Raw genomic sequence first — 10,431 nt, 5'->3', positions numbered from 1 at the left:
AGAACTGGAAATATATAACGCTCTTTTTCACGAATTCAGAGATGTCTTTGCTTGGTCATACAGTGAAATGCCAGGCATCGACTCGAGTATCGTTGAACATGAAATTAATATGTATCCAGATGTCAAACCAATACGACAACGGCTAAGGCAGGTGCACCCCAAGAAAGCCGCTGCCATTAAGGCAGAAGTTGAAAAACTTCTCCATGCTGGTTTCATCTACCCGGTTCCTCTAACCGATTGGGTATCGAATATTGTCCCTGTTATGAAGAAACAAGGGACAATTAGAGTGTGTGTCGATTATAGGGATGTAAATCAAGCTTGTCCAAAAGACAACTACCCTACACCCTTCATCGACCAGATAATTGATGAATGCGCCGGATGCGAAATCTTTTCATTCATGGATGGATTTTCCGGGTATAATCAAATAAATATCCGCCCACAGGACCAGTCAAAGACTGCATTCATTTGTCCGTGGGGCACATTCGCGTATCAGAAATTACCCTTTGGTTTAAAGAACGCAGGGGCGACGTTTCAGAGGGCAATGAATTATGCCTTCCATGACATCAAAAACATCGTTCAACCATACCTCGACGACCTTCCGGCTCATTCGCGAAAGTGGACTGATAATCCGCAGCATTTAAGAGCGATATTTCTACGTTGCCGACACTACAAGATACGAATCAATCCACACAAATGTGTATTTTACGTCAGTTCTGGTCGTTTACTTGGCTTTGTAGTATCAAAGGATGGGATTCGTCTCGACCCGTGCAAGGTCCAGGTAATCATAAATTTGCCTCCACCTTCAAATTTGCTTCAGATTCAGAAACTCCAAGGGAAAGCAAACTTTCTGAGGAGGTTCATTCCAAATTACGCTGAACTTGCTAAAGGTTATACACATCTTTTGAAAAAGGAGGTACCCTTTGTCTAGGATCAGGTCGCGCAAGCTTCCTTTGATGATTTAAAAGATTCCCTAATGAAAGCATCTTTAATGTACGCCCCCGATTATCAAAGAGATTTTAACCTGTATCTGGCTGCAGCAGATACAACCATCACAATGGTTTTAGTTCAAGAAGTCAATGGAATTGAACATCCTATATATTATTTAAGTAATAACTTAAATGATACAGAAAGCAAATATTCTTATGTTGAAAAACTAGCGCTTGCAGCTGTTCAAGCGATACAAAGATTTCGACACTATGTCCTCTTTCGAAAAACTACCATTCTGTCCGATTGCAACCCCATGACTTATATATTGTTGCGACAGTTGCTGGGGGGAAAATATTCAAAATGGATAGCGATCCTTCAAGAGTTTGATCTGGAATTTGTAAAATCCAAATCAAAGAAAGCTCTAGTTTTTGTAGAACTATTATGCGATCTCCCATCGTCGTCCAACGATGAAACATCCGAAGAATCAATCGTGGATGAGAATTTGTTTCTGATATCTACAAACAATGAGTGGTATGGAGATATAATAATTTATCTCCAAACCCAAAATTTTAGGCCAAACACCTCACACTCTGAACAAAAACGTATTAGATACCAAGCAAAAGACTACATGATCGTCGGTGATACACTTTACCGTCGTGGTATCGATACAGTTCTGAGAAGGTGCCTCACCCATGAGGAGGCCGAAAAAGCCCTGAATGAGTGTCATTCAGGAGCCTGTGGGGGGCATCAATCTGGATATGCTACAACAAAAAAAATCTTACGAGCATGATACTTCTGGCCAACAATGTTCAAAGATTGCATAACCGCAGTTAGAAGTTGCCATGCTTGTCAAATTTTTGATAGCAAAACCAGAAGACCACCCGCACCTCTACAACCAATAGTTGCTGTTGGGCCGTTCGCCAAATGGGGCATCGATTTCATGACATGTAACCCCACCTCAACCGGGGGGCATGGGTATATCATAGTCGCAGTTGACTATTTTACCAAATGGGCCGAGGCGATGCCTACATTAGATAATATCGGTGAAACAGCTGCCCTTTTCTTTTTCAATCATGTAGTCGCCAGATTCGGCGTACCACAGGCTATAGTCACAGATCATGGATCGCATTTTCACAATCACATGATGCTCGAATTAGCTGCCAAACTAGGATTGTCTCACGACAGCTCTACTCCGTATTATCCGTAAGCCAACGGGCAAGTTGAAGCGATCAACAAGGTCCTGAAGCGCATGTTGCAAAGGATGATCAGAGTTCACAAAAGAAGGTGGCACCTAATCCTGTACTCAGCCTTGTGGGCTTACCGAACATCGGTAAGGAATGCAACCGGGTTCACACCCTTCCAACTGGTATATGGCTTGGAAGCAATCTTACCAGTCTAGTGTGAAATCTCGTCTCTTAAACTCGCAATCAATCTCCTCCCCGTAACTTCAGAAGAAGAGGCTCGTTTCTTGGAATTAATCCAATTGGATGAAACCCTTCGTGATGTCGCTTTAGCTAACGAAGCCCATAAGAAACGAGTCAAGGCGCAATTCGACAAAAATGTCAAACCCCGTGTCTTCTCAGAAGGTGACTTGGTCTTGCTTTACGACCAAGAATCTGATAAATTGGGAGCAGGTAAATTTAAGTCTTTATGGATGGGCCCCTATATTGTTAAACGAGTGTTAGCAAAAGGAGCCTACGAGTTAATGGATTATGACGGAGTTCCACTGGCGCAACTTCGCAATGGGTTGTACCTCAAGCGTTACTATGCATAAATAGTAACCAATATGCTTTTGTTATATTTCTGTTTTCGCTAAAGTGTTTGTTTTGGTCGAGTAATCCACCTTTTTACATTTATTGCAGATGTCAAACCTTTTGGAGCCATGGGTTGGATATGCCGATGGAGTGAGTCGTAGTTCGCGGAACCTGTCCTCCGCAGCCTGGGCCATTTTTGATCCAAGCGGCGCGTTAGTAAGTTTCAGAGGTGTATGTATTGGTCAATCAACGAATAACATCGTTGAGTATAGCGCGTTGATAGAACTTCTCTCTGATGCCATCACCCATGGTATACGCCGACTAATTGTCAGGCTAGACTCACAACCCGTAATACTACAACTCAATGGTATATATTATGTCCGAAACCCAACTATTTATCGCATGTTCCTAAGGGTTAAGATTTTGGAAAGACAATTTGATCTTATTCAATACCAACATATTTCCAGAAACTTAAACACATTAACTGAATCATTAGCAAACTATGTGTTAAATAGACATTTGCAACATTTATAAAAAGAAACACATCATCAATGTTTTACATGTGGATCATATAGCTCAACCAAAATAAAACCCAGAAAATCAAAATATATATAGCTGTTTATGGTTTACATATAATGTTCTGTAACCAAGACAAAATCGGTCACATGACCCAAAAACTCAAAACACTAGGGGGCACCCTAGTCTAATGATGCTCGTGATAGCAAGTCACAGCCTGTGCGATCATGCGTAAGAGACGAGTCCATCATCTAGGCACACCAGTAGTATGCCGCTGTAACTGCAAAGGTAGCTCGTCGATCCTCACATCAGGAATACCGAGAGTAAGGCTCTCAACCTGCTCCTGCACAAATATGAGAGTATCGGCCACATCGAGGTCACGAAGAATAAATCTCCCGGCAGCCTCTCCTGCCGGGGCAACAGCTGGTACTCTCAGGCGAACTACTAGATGAACAGGACCAACATCTGCATGTACACATGAGTTTGATTAAAGTCTTGATAGAATAAAGCACAAGGACATTATAAACAAAAACAGTAAACAACAAATATGGTCAGAGATTTTACCAATAGCACCCCACTGCTCGCCCTCCGACAGTACTAAATCTGGATCACCCCGGAAGTCCATGCCAGCATATGGATACTCAGCATAAACCATCTCCTGATGATCGAACCACCTGAAGAAGGTATTGGAAAACGAAATCTGAGACTGGCCAACATGCCTAGACATATGGTCAACCCATCTCTGCATACGTGGTTCAGTGGGAGAAGGTAAGTCGAGTGCAATGTACTGCGGCTGCATCAGTGGTATCTTCTCCAAGGCAAAGGCGGTCAAAATAGAACCGAACCCAAAGTTCTTCAACCTCCCGTTCTTTATCTTGGTCAACTGATCTTTCATCACAAGAAGTACTGCGTCGCACCAGTTGAATATCTTCAGTTGAAGACATTCCAAGGCATGCTGCATATAGGATCTGTTGGCTACATGAAGAGACGCACTACCGGCCATCCTACCAAAAGTAAACAGGATAGTCCTAAGGGACCTATCAGCGACATCACGGATGATGATCTTGCCGTCTTTACTCGGCTGAGATCCTTCCCTGCAATAATGGCGGACATAATCTCTCACAGAGTCACCTCCTCGGGCAGAACGTGACAAAGAGATGGGGGCACCCCGCCTCGACAAGCCAGTCAAGAAGTAGATGTCTACTGCAGTCAAGGGGATAGATTTGCCCCTAATCTGGAAAACTTGATTGATAGGATCCCAAGCATCGAGCAAATACTGCAGTAAGTTGATCTGTTGTCTCATGTTAGAGATGCGAAAGAACTTCAGCAAGCCACAATTCCACAGCGTGTTCACTGTAACTGGATCATGTAGGGCAATCACGTCCTCTTCTTCATGTTCTCGTTCTCGCCATGTAAGGGTCATCTTGCTCCGAGATCTCTGAAAAACAAACAAGAGAGGAGTTAGATCCTGATTTTGATGAGAAACAGGCAAAAATTTCATCAAAAACTGTGCAACAAATTCCCTTTCTGCGCCCAACGCACCTGCAGCAGTGTTCCAGCTGCGTTGAATGTCAAACTGCCTTCATACAAGCCAACATTTAGCACAGGTTTCGATGTAATAAGGGTGCGTTGATGGCAGAACGAACCCATCAAACCCTAGGGGCTAAGAAAAGAAGGGAATGAAGCACAGAATGAAAAAAGGAAACCATGAAATGAGAGAGCTCGGGTTTAGCTCCTACCTGGTCCAGACGGAGCCGAGAATCGTCCACAGAATCTCCCGAAATCAGCTGATGAAAATCAAGGGGGAAAAAGCACCTCCAAAGCTCCAACAAACCAAGTTCAAATGAAATGGTAAAATGAGAGGTAAAAAACACTTTTTGATTGCTTTTACGTAGTTCAAAGTAAAATATTAGCATTTTAATCTCATTTTCAAGCAAATATTGTTCATTTCTAACTAGTTTGATGAAGCAGATGAAAATACAGTACTATCTTTGGAAAGATGAAGCTATTTATGGTAAAAATCAAGCTCGTTTTAGCACATAGTTCAAGCTCGTTAAAAAATAAACATAAGACATGAGCAAATGTTTCCACCCGCATTTAAGCTCGTTAAAAAATGAACTATTCTCCAGTAAATAACCACCGTGAATGAAGCATTTCAGCCATTAAAGCCTTGGTCGTGTTTGCACCATCACCTCCACTTTTCAATTGGCCGATCATTCACCTCCATTTGATTGTTTACCCATTTTGAGGAACAGCTGCGAAGAGTGATTTCATTAGCCATCCTTGTGACACTGCCGTGATTGGAAAATTCCAACCCTTACCTGGAATCAGCTGCTACCCATTTTATCACTCGTTCCTCAAAAGACGAGTCTTCTTTAAGCTCTTTTCAACTGACTCGTAAAATATGAAAAGATTGCCGAGTTTTGGCCTTCCAGCTCGTTAAAGCGACCGGAATTGCTATCCCTCCTCTAGATTTTAATCTTTTTGGACCTGAGGGATTGTTGCACAAAAAGATCGAGCGCTTGTTTTGTTCGGCTTGTTAAAACTATCGAAAATTCATCCCTTCTGTATTGTTTTATACTTTTTCGGACTTAAGGGATTAGATGACGAAAAAGGAATTTCGGAGTTACCTTTACGTGCCTTTTCAGACTCTCTAAAAATGAAAAGGACCGAGTTATCTTTGTCATTAAACTCGTTAAAAAGATTAATAGCGACAAACTTGTCTTTAGACGAGAACGAGTTTCACTATCGCTAGGCTCGTTAAAACATAGCGATGGGTTTGCCCGAAGGGAAAATTATAGAACAAGCATATGTTATCCTCCTCAAGCTTGACAAAAATAAAGAGGTACTGGTCAGCAATGACTGGGGAAAAATTGGGAAGAAACTCAAAGAATCTTTATTGGTAGCAAGTCGCTCTTGAACATGACACTTCCACTCCGTGCCTGAGTCGGGTTGGGTTGTTTCATTCACCGGTCACATCACCATGGTCACGCCATACCATCCACATTTGGGATAAATGCTACCAATCCATCACATAAGTGTCGCCAACATGTTCAAGAGAAGTCATCCAGAGAAGTCATCCGTGTCCCATCCACTACCATACATTACACTTCATTCTTTCATGACCGCCATCCTGAACCATATATCATCAGATCGTTTTCACCTCCATCAAAATCATTTGCTCCGTTCCGTGTCATTGATGTGGGATTCATCAAGGCCCTCCTTTGACGGATTGCTTCTTGTCGACATCAGCTCATTATCCAAGAAGTTGATCTAGGAACACCCCATTCAGTACTTTGAAGCTTGCATGCCTCAATGGCAATTTTCTCACTTCCGGCGACAGGTATACATCAATGACCTTCGACTGAAAGATTTTGCGTGGTGTTCGACGCCAAGTCCTTTATTCACACCACGTGAATTGTACTGCAGTACCTTGAGGGTCATCATCATTATCGGTGATTCCTCTCGCACTTGTTAACAGTTTACATCATTGACTGGTAATCAAGCGATGTCTTTCCATGTTCGACTTCAAAACATTTCTCACATGGATCGACTTGTACTTCGAGTGAAGATCAGATGAGATTGAAGACCCCGGATCTAGTTTCATCCATCCGGGCTACGATATATATTCAGGAAAATAAAGACATTGAAATGTATAACATTGCAGCACAGATAATCATCCTACCAAAAGGATGATGGCTCTATCAGAATCATCAGTCTATCATAAGACGGTTGTCTGTCCTTTGTACACGAAAATGAATTTATAAAGCTGAGCATGGGAATGCCCGCCTCAGCTAGATCATGAAAACAGTATGAAGATAATGTATTGTATTGTATCTTATTACAGGTCTCCTCCCAACATTGTATGAACTTTGGATCCTCCTAATAAAGCATTTCACCCGATAAACGGCCTCATACTTTAGGGGGCAACTGTTATAGACATTTTTGTGCCTTACAGCTCTAAGCATGAAATGTCCATAAACCAAGGGATCCTAAGTCCCTAAAAGTGTTGTTCCGACCCCTGGAGGAACAAGGTCAACAAATTACAGCTTCTCCCAGAAGTTCTCCACCAGAAACTGCTCAGGATCAGTCAAATCAGGATCATTTCAACTGCTCCACTAGCTAGTTGCGTTGCATAGCACCCAAGTACACTAGCTAGGTGTGTTGCAACGCACCTAAATGCACTACCAGGGTGCGCTGAGCGGGAAATGAAAAATGGCAGTGTCATTCCGCGAGGTGGACAGACAATGGAAGCTTCCAGAATCTTCCCCAATGACAATTGCCTCACTGAGTTCGACCAAGGATGAGTAAGAGGCTCTCAGTCTCCAAGTGGAAGCAAGAACTGACAGAGAGAAGCCACTAGTCAAATCATAAGCTGACTCATCCTCTTTGCATACATCTATAAATGGATCCCTCATCCCAGAGATCCAGAGGCTGGAATTTTGTATATTACAGAGAATTGTTGTTGGTTTTGAGATAGAGATCAATGTATTGGGTGATTTATGCTTTGTTGGAGGTGAAGAGGGGATTCCTTTGCTGGGGGGTTGATGCTGGATCAGGAATCATCGATTGTAACTTCTCCTGGACCTTCTTGTTATATCAATAAAACTATTTGAGTTTCTCCTACATGCTTGTGTATCAATGATGTTTTGTTATATTTGCATGTTTAGCTTAAATCTGATCCTAAGCTATTTATGAATATAAATCCATGTCTTTGTGTAGTTTTCCTCTTCTGTGATCTTGCAGGAACTTGGTGAAGCTGGGCAAGTAAGGGAGCAGCAGGGAAAATTTTAAGAACCCCCCCTAAATTTATAAATATAATAAATGGGCGAATCTCCATGGTATATAGGAAAAATGGAAGGCAATTTTATCAATAATATAATATGTATATATAATTTTTTGGCGAATCTCTCACCAGGCATGGCGAATATTTTACTCAATTATTAAATCTTGTAAGATCTTGGCCAGTCTTTCACTAAATAATAAAACTTTGTAAAGTCCTAGTGAATCTTAGCATAGGCTACATGCTGGTTTAATTCCCCCATTTAAATAGGCTACATTCCAGGTGAATACCATGGGTCAATACCATGTGCCATTTTGGTGAATACCATGGGTCAATACCATGTGCCATTTTGATTTTTGTTAATTCTAATATTAGGGTTAATAATGGTTTTTTGCATGGTATTAATAACAATCTAGTCCATGGTATTTGTCCCATAGTATTTTGGCCATAGGTTTCACCTAAATATAACCCATTTTTTGAGTGTTCGTAAATATAAGGTGACTTATGGAGTAAATATAAAAAAATGTTTTATTTGTTTACCATACCTCTCGTTTATTTATATTTTTATTAATTTACCATACCTCTTTTACAAATATGGTATTTGGCCCATAGGATTCACTTAAATAAAACCTCTTTCTTGAGCCTTCATAAATAGAACGAGGGTTATGGACTAAATATAAAAAGAGGTTTTATTTATTTACGATACGTCTAGTTTATTTATATTTTTATTTATTTACCATACCTCAACTTTACTTATATTTTTATTTGTTTACACCCTTACATGTATATAAGGTGACTTATGGAGTAAATATAAAAAATGTTTTATTTATTTACCATACATCTCATTTATTTATATTTTTATTAATGTACCATACCTCTTTTATAAATATGGTATTTGGCCCATAGGATTCACTTAAATAAAACCTATTCTTGAAAATGGGCGAATGGATTCACTTAAATAAAACCTATTCTTGAAAATGGGCGAATGGAAGGTTGTAAGTCCTAATTTCAAGGGCTAAATTTACCTTTTTTACCCTCTCCCTTAAAATAAGGTGGGCTATTTGAGATGATTTGTAAAAATGTACTATGATACAAAATATTCGCCCACTAAAAATTTAAAACCCCTTAATTTCGCCCCTAAAATTATCCTTGGGGAGCAGGTAGCTGGAAGCTGTCAAAGAGGAGAGAGATTGGATCAAAGGACTAGCGCAAGACACAGGTTGGTTCATCCTATTCCTCTTCGTTTATAGTTCATAAAGAAGAATACGAAAGTAGTTTTCTCTATTTGTTTCTAAGGTACTGTCACACCTTAGTGGGATAGGGGCATTCTGAGTAGACACTTTTCCCGTTAACAGATGGGTTTAGTGGATACAACCTGATTCAGGTAGCCCCTAAAGATCAAGATAAAACCACATTCACTTGTCCATGGGGAGCTTACGTTTACCGGGTACTTCCCTTTGGGTTATGTAATGCTCTAGCAACATTCCAAAGAGCAGTCCTCATCATTTTCGCTAACCTTATCGACGATTGTGTGGAAGTGTACATGGATGATTTCATAGTCTATGGGGATTCTTTCAATGAAGCACTGGAAAATTTAGAAAAAGCCTTAATAATATGTAAAGAAACAAATCTCTCACTAAGCCATGAAAAATTCTTCATAATGTTTAACGAAGGAATTGTTTTTGGTCATCATATTTCAGGAGATGGAATCAAAGTAGACTCATCTAAAGTTGAAGTAATTTCTAAATTATCAATGCCAAGTTGTCAAAAGGATGTTAGAATGTTTCTCAGTTTTACTGGATACTATAGAATATTTATAGAAAACTTCACAAAAATTGCATCCCCACTCTTTAAACTACTCACCAAAGACTATGAATTCAGTTGGGATTCTGAATGTCAAGCTCTCTTTGAAACTTTGAAAAAGAGAATTTTTGAAGCATCTCTCTTAAAAGGACCAAACTGGAAATTTCCTTTCCATATGTTAATAGATGCTTCAGATTCAGCCTTAGGAGATGTGTTAGGACAAAATGATCTTACTCATTATGCAATCTTTTATACCAGTAAAAATTTGACTCCTGTAGAGTTAAATTATACTATAATCGAAAATGACCTTTTAGCTAGAGTTCATGCCATTAACAAATTCAGACATTATATAACAGGCTATGAAACCTTTGTTCACACAGGCTATTCTGCCATTATATACTTAATGAATAAACCGGTCACCCAAGGAAGAATAACTAGATGGCTCCTACTTTTACAAGAATTGAACATAACCATTCTAGATAGACTAGGAAAACAAAACACAATTGCCGATTTTTTGTCTAGAATACAAAATGAAAACAATGATCAACCTGTAGAAGATAAATTTCCTGATGAATATCTTTTTGCAGTATCTACTAAATCACCTTGGTATGCAGATATTGCTAACTATTTGGCCACAGGAAAAATGCC

This window comes from Pinus tabuliformis, chromosome 6 (assembly GCF_031772625.1).
Source record: "Pinus tabuliformis cultivar Carrire ecotype Pingquan chromosome 6, CPIR1, whole genome shotgun sequence".
In the NCBI taxonomy this organism is placed as follows: domain Eukaryota; kingdom Viridiplantae; phylum Streptophyta; class Pinopsida; order Pinales; family Pinaceae; genus Pinus; species Pinus tabuliformis.
The sequence above is the reverse complement of the archived record's forward strand: the minus strand, read 5'-3'. Positions refer to the sequence as shown.